The sequence below is a fragment of the Mustela erminea genome, chromosome 3 (assembly GCF_009829155.1).
Source record: "Mustela erminea isolate mMusErm1 chromosome 3, mMusErm1.Pri, whole genome shotgun sequence".
Lineage (NCBI taxonomy): Eukaryota > Metazoa > Chordata > Mammalia > Carnivora > Mustelidae > Mustela > Mustela erminea.
In genome coordinates, this window is record NC_045616.1 from 10,239,101 (window position 1) to 10,248,766 (window position 9,666).

General features: G+C 40.8%; 1 pseudogene; it reads right to left on the reverse strand.

Moving 5' to 3' along the window:
• Positions 1-7,979: 7,979 nt before the first annotated feature.
• On the reverse strand, positions 7,980-9,142 carry LOC116585857 (annotated as a pseudogene).
• Between the last annotated feature and the right edge of the window lie 524 nt (positions 9,143-9,666).

A 9,666-nucleotide genomic window follows, 5' to 3' on the forward strand; every position in this document is an offset into this window, starting at 1 on the left:
ATTGGCTGCTTCCATATTGGGGGCATAGATATTTACAATTATTAGATCATCTTGGTGAATAGTCCCTTTAAGAATGATGTGGTGTCCTTCTGCATCACTGACTACAGTCTTTAGTTTAAAATCTAATTTACCTGATATGAGAATCGCTACACCAGCCTTCTTTTGAGGCCCATTGGCATGAAAGATGCTTCTCCATCACTTCATTTTCCGTCTGGGTGTATCTTTAGGTTCAAAATGGGTCTCTTGTTGACAACATATGGATGGGTCCTGTCGTTATATACAATCTGCAACCTTGTGCCATTTTATGGGCGCATTTAGGTTTTTCACATTGAGAGTGATTATTGATAGATAGGTTTTTATTGACATCATGTTACCTTTGAAGATTTTCTTTTGGTAGATTGTCTCTATATTTCTGTTCAATGCTATTCTTTCGATATTTCCACTTTTATTGAACTCCCCTTAATAGTTCATGCAGTGTGGGCTTGGTGGTTGCATAGTCTTTTAAGCCTAGCTGGTTCTGGAAAATCTTTATCTCTCCATCCATTCTATCTTTCTCCTCCCCTTCAGGGATTCCAATAATTCTGATGTTGGAATGTTTAATGGATCATTTATTTTCCTGATTCTGTTTTTGTGGTTTTTAAGCTATTTGTTCCAGGCTTCCTCCTGATCCTTTCTCTCTATCTGTTTGTCCTCCAGATCACTAATTCTAACTTCTTTCTCAATTACCTTAGTTTTGAGAGAGTTTAGATTAGAATGGAACTTATTGAGAGCATTGTGAGTCTCAACCCTGGTAGCTTTTAGCTCTGCCCGAACATTGTGAACATCCTGTCTGGTCCCTTTAAACTCGGCTTTAATCAATCCTGTTTGGCCTTCTCCAACCTAGCTATTGGCTGGATAATTTTTAGCCTGATTTTTTTTTTCCGACATATTGTCTATATTGATAGCCGTTAGCTCTGTTGCAGAAGGCCCATCTTCTGTATTTTTCTTCTGTTGGGCATTCCTCCTCCTAGTCCTTTTGGTGAGAGATGGCTGAACGAATGTAGCTGGATGTATCGACTGTGGTGCAGTCAAGGTGCACCCTGGAATGCTTCTGAGCAATCAGGTTTCCCCACCCAAAATGAGAGAAATAAGAAAGGAAAAAGGAAAAAAAAGAGAGAGAGAGAGAGACAGAGAGAGATAGGAAAGAAAGGGAAGATGTAAGAGAAGGTTCAGACCAAGTGGGCCTCAAGGTAAGATTTAAAAGTATGCAGACAAAAACAGACAAACAAGAAGACTGATACAAGAAGAGAAAAAAAAAATATATATGCAAATAAAGGAAGAACCTTGTCAAAAAGAACCCCAAGTGTAAGATTTATATACTATCAGGACAAACACAAAAGCAGAGAAACAGTGGTGGAAGAAAAAGTTGGGAGAGTGCTTATAAATTCTCAATGTGGACAAAAAAGTTTGTTTTGATTCTTCCTGGATGTATCTTGATATCTTTGTTAAAGGACTCAAGTTTCCTAAGATAAAGGGGGATTAAAAATTGGTGTACCTATAGGAGCATTATTGATTGGGGGAAAGCAGATTAACTTGAAGTTTAACTGTATATGAATATTAGAAAATAAAAATTTAAAAAAGGAATAAACTAGACTAAACTAACTAAAATAAAAAAAATCAAAAAATAGAAATGCAAAAGATCTATCTCTTTCTTTTTTTTTTTTTCTTTTAGTTTTCTTTATTCTCTCATTTGGTTGGGAACCCTGAATACTCAGAAGTGTTCCAGGGTGCACCTTGACTGCACCACAGTCGATACATCCAGCTACATATGTTCAGCCATCTCTCACAAAAATGCCCAACAGAAGGAACATACAGAGGATGGGCCTTCTACAACAGAGCTAACAGCTATCAACATAGACAATATGTCAGAAAAAGAATTCAGGCTAACAATTATCCAGGAAATATCTAGGTTGGAGAAAACCATGGATGACCAAACGAAATTGATTAGGGGAGAACTGAAAGCGACCATGGATGATGTTCCCAATGTCATGACAGAGCAGAAAGCTACCAGGGATGAGGTTCACAATGCTCTCAATGAGTTCCAATCTAATCTAAATTCTCTCAATGCTAGGGTAACTGAGACAGAAGATAGAATTAGTGATCTGGAGGACAATCAGATAGAGGGAAAGGATCAGGAGGAGCCTGGAACAAACAGCTTAGAAACCACGAAAACAGACTCAGGGAAATCAATGATGCCAAGAAATGTTCCAACATCAGAATTATTGGAATCCCTGAAGGGGAGGAGAAATAAATAAGTCTAGAAGACAAAGTGGAACAAGTTCTTCATGAAAAATTTCCCAATCTCGCTAACAAAACCAGCGTTCATGTACTAGAGGCCGAACGATCTCCACCAATGATTATAGATTCCAAAAAAAATCAAGGCATCTCGGAGTCAAACTGAGATATCATAATTGTAGATACAATCTCTTGAAAGATGCTAGGGCAAAGAGGCTCCTTACACACATGGGAAAGCCCATCAGAATAACATCAGGCCTGACCACAGAGACCTGGCAAGCCAGATAGGGCTGGCAAGATATATTCAGGGCACAAAATGAGAAGAACATGCAGCCAAGAATACTTTCTCCAGCAAGACTGACATTCAAAATGGATAGAGAGATAAAGAGTTCCAAGACCAGCAAAGCTTAAAAGACTATGCAACCACCCAGCCAGCACTGCAGGAAATATTAAGGGGGGGTTATATAAAAGAGGAAAAATCCTAATAACATTGAGCAGAAATATCGACACAATCTACAGAAAGAAAGACTTCAAAGGTAACACGATGTCAATAAAAACGTATCTCTCCACAATCACTCTCAATGTGAATGGCCTAAATGCACCCATAAAATGGCACAGGTTTCCAGATTCGATAAAACGACAGGACCCATTCATATGTTGTCTACAATAGACCCATTTTGAACCTAAAGCTACACCCAGACTGAAAGTGAAGGGATGGAGAAGCACCTTTCATGCCAATGGGCCTCAAAAGAAAGCCAGGGTCGCGATTCTCATATCAGATAAATCTCCTCCAGGTGAAACGCCGAGTGAATCCTGGGGCTCGTTTTCTTTTGTTGGCTGGTTTCCCTTTTCACAGGGTTCACAAATGTGCATTCCTTTTCAATGTTTTCAAGAGTTAGATATTGATAGGTTAGGTAGATAGATAGATTTTTTTTTTCTTTTCCAATTCCCCATGGGCTTATGGTTGGTTTCTTTCCTTTAACAAGGTTTGTGTTAGTTTTCTAGGGGTGCTATAACAACATACCACAAGTCTAGTGTCTGAAACAACAGCAGTGGACAGTGTCACAGTTCTAGAGGCTACAATGTTGTTAGACCATCCTCCTTTCGTAGGTATTAAGGAAGGATTTGTTCCAGGACCCTGTCCAAGCTTGATGTATTGCCCTGTCTTTGGACTTCTTCACATGGCCTTCTCTCTCAGTGCATATCTGTGTATCCCAAGTTGCCCTTCTGAGAAGGACACAAGTCCTCCTGAATTAGGGGCCCAGCCTACTCAAATACGACCTTATCCTAGCTCCTTACATCTCCAGGGATCCTATTTCCAAATAAGGTCATACTCGCAGGGGCTGGGGTTTTGAAGTGGGATAGTTTTTATGCATACGCACACACACACACACACGCACACATACACACACACACATATGCTGTGTGTGTGTTTATGAAATATATATATATATATATATATGTATGTTCCTTTTCTAATTTTTTTTAAAAATTTTGTCTAATAATACATTTTTGTGAGGAATCTCGGTCTTCCTTCCTTTCCTTACAAGGTTATTTGCATGCTTTTGATGCCTACTGAACCATTCGACCACCTTGACCTCCTCCATCTCCATGAAAGTTTTTGTTACCTAATGTCATGGGCCATCGTTTTTAAAAACAGTTGGCATGTTTTTGGAGTTTACAGGTTTTTTGGCATTGTGTATCTGTATATAGGCTGATGAAGTTGACTTTCATCCTACTCTTTCCTTCTGAATTTGTTTCTTTTTGGGAAAGTAAATTCTCTAGTGTTTTAAAAGAGGGACCTATAAAAGCTAAATGGTTCTTCTTTGTAAGTCTATATTCCTTTTACTCATGGGGTATGTACTTTAAGTGGCCAGAGATTTGGAGGCTGACAGCATTTATCAGCATTTCAAAGACATACAGAAAACAAATGTATCTTTAGAAAGGGATGTAAAAAGGGATGAAGCAAACCAATTGCAAGACAATGGACAAAAATGGAGGGGCTCAGTCATCTCATGAAATGTCAATGGTTTCTATACTCTAATGAAAAGATTAAATGTGTTAGATTGCATCCATACCCACATAGACACATAATGATGTGCTGCTTCTATGAGATACAGAATCAGCTCACCAAGGCAGAAACAAAATTCGGGGCTACTGAACACCTAAAATTGAACAAGTATTCTACAAACCTAGAAGGGGACGTCCTAATGAGTATAAGAAGTGATGGAGGAAACATGGAAGGGAAAACAATGGGATAAATTGAGTGCAAACTGTAGAGAAAGATATTCTACAAGAATGTACAAAGTATTCGGATCAGGAAGTGACTGAATCAAAGTCATCGGATATAAGTTAAAAATTAAGAAAAATTCATTGGAGTTCTGGGAAATAAGAACAAAGGTTGAATCCTATTGAGGAGAGCACCAAACCGAGGACTTCATCTACCCAAAGACTTTATACAGTCTCTACACAACAAGTCTCCACCCAGAAAACATCAAAGATGGCTAAGGGGGATTTAGGATCTAAATCAATGGGATGTTCAATATGTTAATATGTTACCTATGTTCGTAGAACAGGTTCATAGAACGGATGATGGATATTGTAACATTTCAGTTGACCCCACCTTGATCAAGAGATTCAATGCAATCCCAGTTTCCTATCTAGCAAGTGCCTGTGTTTGTGGGGAAACCAATTCTATTTCTACGGAAATGAAAAGGACTAGTCCTTCCTCAAAAATGGGAAGAATGAATTGAGAGCAAGAGTGAGGGAGAAAGAGAGTGAGAGGAAAATCTGGTGGGATTTGATGTATTACAAAAGGACTATTGAAATGACCAGAGGAAACAGATAACCCCAAAAGGGCCGACTTTGACAAAGTGGTGCTAAAGGAGGTGAATATCCACATGGAACAGAGGAGCCTAAAATGCTATTCCAGACTGATGAAGCCTAAATACGAAAGAGGACATCAGAAGTTTTCTGGAAGATACAATAGGAAAACAGTTTTAGGATCTGGGGGAGGTGGCAGAGATTAGTGGAACAGGACACCAAAATCAGGAAGCACAAGAAAGGTTGGGAAGTTGGACTCGACTCATTAAAAGTTTCAAAAAATAAAATCTTGCCCACCACATGACAGGACTAAAACTAGGAAAGGCTCTAGCGAGCTAAGGAACTGTATACAAATCTAGATAGGATAACTAGGAATCAAGAAAGAAAGGTAGGTCCCTTAAAAACCATGAAAATAGTGGAACAGAAATATCCCAAGGAGAAAACCATCAGCCAATAATCACATGAAAAGATTCCTAACTTCCTCAGTGATTACATAAGAACAAAGGAAAACACAATGTGTTAGTGTTAACAACACACAGAAGGCAGCCCCAAAAAAGTGTTGCTTAATCAAATGGATTGAATAGTGAAAAACTGATTTAATCATGGAGTGGGGCACCTGGGTGGCTCCATTGGGAAGCATCTGCTTTCTGCTGGACAGATGCGGTCCTTTGATGCCCTAGAACCCTAAGGGTCAGGGAAGGCCAGGTATGGAACAAAGGCAACCCGCACACTGCTACCTACCAAAAGCTGATGTTTTCCCTTTGGGGAGGAAAGACCAGGACAAGGACCTGGCTCAGATTCTATTTTCCCTTCTTCCTTCCCTCCTGTACACTGCATCTGTCCCTGCCCTTGTAGATCTCCTCTCTGAAACTACCTTCTCTTGCCTCCTGCTCACACAATCACCTCCTAGTAAGGTTGTCCCCATTTTTGATATGAAGGAATATCGGCTCAAGGTGTGAGCAGCTCTCTGGTAACAGCCAACCCAGGGGCCTGATGTTTGTGGAACCCAGGACAGGGTGAGCAGGGTCTGAGCAGATAAGCACAGGATGTTTCAAGTGCTAGGATTACATAAGCAACCCAAATCCCACTTACATTTAAGTTACCTGGACTCTATCAGCCTTCACACTGGCTCCCAAAAGCAGCACCATGAAATTAGCTCATACATCGTCCAGATTATGGATTCAAGCCTCTCCCTTACCAAGTTCCCCTGAAGTTCACTTCCAACCCACAAAGGAAGCCTCCTCATTGTTCCCATCTGTGTATAATGAGGTGGTATGAGCAAAATGCTATTACTGAGCTCAGCCCAGGAGCCACGGCTCTAGGCACTTCCCCTATAAACTCAGCTGGAGTCCCTTAGAGACACCAGATCACTGGAGCCAGCCAGGAACCTCATCTTCCAACTCCATTCTGACCCCCAGTGTCCAATTTATCAGAAAGTCAGCACTGACTCTTGGAAGTGGTTCCATTACTCATACCCAAGCAGACCCTGAAGTCTCCAAGGTGCACCTATTCCCACCTCTCTCCCACTCTGCCTTACTCTGTGCAAACACCCATACACATAAAGCACCCAATGTGAATCCCACATGTCTCCCCAACTCCTGCAGTACTTCCTTGGTCATAATGGAGCCCACCATCCTGGCATCTCATACCATTTTGCCTCCCACACTGACCCAAAACCTCCTGACACAGAGACAAGAAATGGTCTCATGCCTCTGGCCTCACTCTAGCCTGCTTCCTTGGTCTTGTCATATTTGTTCTTCCAAGGACTGCCTCACATAGGAGCCTGTCATGGAGAAACACCTATTGTTTTGGCCATGGTCTGAAGTCATAACATCAGGGGGAAACCTCAAATTTAGCAAAAATCTACTGAATTTGTCTCCCCCCTTTGCTTTATGAATAAATACCTATGTACAGACATACTGCTTCTCTATTCCTTCCAGTCAGAACGGTACTGTCCTCAACTGCTCTGCTTTGGTTATACAGATCAGTATGTCCAAAACTGTTGATGGGAACAGGCAGGTTATGCTCAGAGGAAGCTCTGTATTTGCCCCCAACATATTCTTAGAGCCATGGAGACCCCAGAGTCAGGAGAATGTGATGACTCATAAAGGACAGTAGTGACTCTAAGACAGGCTGCTCATTATGCTCACCCAGGGGTTGTTCTTGTAAATTAGCTATACAGAAATAATAATTTTAAATGGTTTATTTACCTAATATTCAAATTCATATCACACCACCACTCTGCTAGATGATCACACACTTCCCAACTCCCCTTCTGTTACATAGTGGGTGGGTGCCCATACATTAACCCTTGGGCACTGCGTATAAGGCAGAAACATCCAGGAAGACCTTCATTTGAATGAATAAACTCTCCAACTCATGGAGCTGAGCCTGCCTCTCACTGCACTGCTTGGCTTCTTGCTTTAAGGCCTCCACCTGTTTTTTGAGGATGTAACACTACTCCTTCAACTGGAGGATCTCAGCCAAAGACTTCACAGTATTCAGGGCCTGGTTCTCCTCTACAACTTCCTCCCATCACCCCTCTTCATTTCCTGACATATTTTTTTTTGGCTTTGAAATTTAGAAACAAATTTTATTTAAGATCTGAAATACAATTCCTAAAATATCAACTTCTCCAGAAAACCATGGCTACACAATAATGCATTGCCTCCATCAATTTAGAACGTGCATTAGACTCAAATACAAAAACCATAAAAGAAATCACCATCCTTCAACAATTTGAGCAAAGATAGAATGCCTAAGGAACAACATAGATGGACTTGCAGAGGATGGGCTGTTTTACTTCAAGTACCATTAAAAAAAAAAAAGAGCATAAATGCATGGGTTTTCAAGTATAGACATTAAGTTGAAACTTTGGCACTAGAAATCAGGGCATTTTGTCACGTAGCATTAACACGTATTAGAAAATTGTGTAGTGTCACAGGGATAGAACCACCAGCTTTCAAGCAATGTTGTCAACTAGGCAATAAAATGTTCTACTGAATGTTTCTTCTTTGTCTAATTACTGTGTACACTGGTAGCAACTTTGAAATGAGAAAAGGAGCTTGCACTCCTTTCATTTTCTGTTTAGAACAAAACAGAAAACAAACTGAAACATAAGCCCTGTTATACATTAACAATTTTAAAGAACATCAATTATACAAGAAAAAGACTAAGAACAAAAAGAGTGTTTACAGATACCAGATGTAACAGTGAGTGGTCAGTAGACCCTCACAGGGCTTTGCGGTGGTACTCAGCTGAAGCCACTTTTTAATCACTGGCAGTAAACAGAGATGCAGCACTCTTTGTCAGATATTTTAGGAAAACATGCAAATAGCCCAACAATAATGCAAGGCTCTTCTCATTAAGGGGCATATATGTCAACATTGCTCCTATTCTTACAAATAATTTCAGTAGGTGTGGGGCTCCATAAACCTGGGACATTGGTGCATCAGAGTGAGCCAAGAGGATTTCTGCATACTGGGGCCTCTCAAATTTGTAGAGCAGCTGAGTGCCCAACATCCCATTGAAATATTATTTTATTCCTGCCACAACTTCAGTAATTGCGTATTCCTTGTTATCAACATTTCCCTGCGACTTTTTGCAATTTGCATGCTCTTCCAGAATGTCATCTACATTTTTCTTAGCAGGAAGTTGAAAGAGCTGCTTCTGCCTGGTAACTAAGTTCCAGTCCTCAACAAGCCATGGTTTTAATTCTTCAGGAATCTTCACTTTAACTTCCATTCTATTCTTAAAGGCTTCCTCACTTTCAACAGTTGGATCTGCCCGGGCCCTTTTCTTCCGAGGTGGCTGGGGTGCTTCGCTGGTACTGACACCATCTCCATTTCCACGAGTCTTCTGCTTGTTCTTTCTTGTCTTCCTCACAGATCCTGAAGGGGGATTCTCTGCAGAGTGTCCCCCCGCCCCATCGGCCCTGGGAGAGCCGGTTCCAGATTCTTCTGCTGTGGACCAGCAGTCTTCTTTCCTGAGGAAGCCCCTCTCATCTTACTTCTCTGCATATTGCTTCTCGTTGTTTTTTTTTTTTTTTTTTAAGTTGTCTTCTTCTGCATATTTTTGTCCATGAGTTTGAGAACCCTGCTTTCTGGAACTCATTCAACCCTGTTTTTATTCCAACCAATAATCCTCTCCCTTCTTTCCCTTCCAAGAACTCCTAGTGTTTTCCCAGATGGAACCTCCTAGATTTCCTGGAATGGTCTGGAAGGATGAGGTTGGGGACACAACTTAGTTTCTGTAATCAGGGATGGTTCTGCAATCAGGATCAGATCTTCTGATCCTTACAATATAGCAAACTTAGTTTTTCTGATGATGGCCTGAAATGAGAATCCAGTTCCTTCCCGCAGCTGACGTGTGATCACCGCCGTTCCTCCAACCACCATAGTCCTGACATATGTTTTAATTAAAAAAAAAAAAAGTCTTCAAACCACTGTTCCATCTCCTAGGGCATGGTGTAGTTTTCTTCTGGGGAGAACTTCCCCCAAAATGAATAATGCATAGATAGCAGGCCACAAGGAGCTAAGGCTGATGTGAATCCAAAGTAAGAAGGGACTC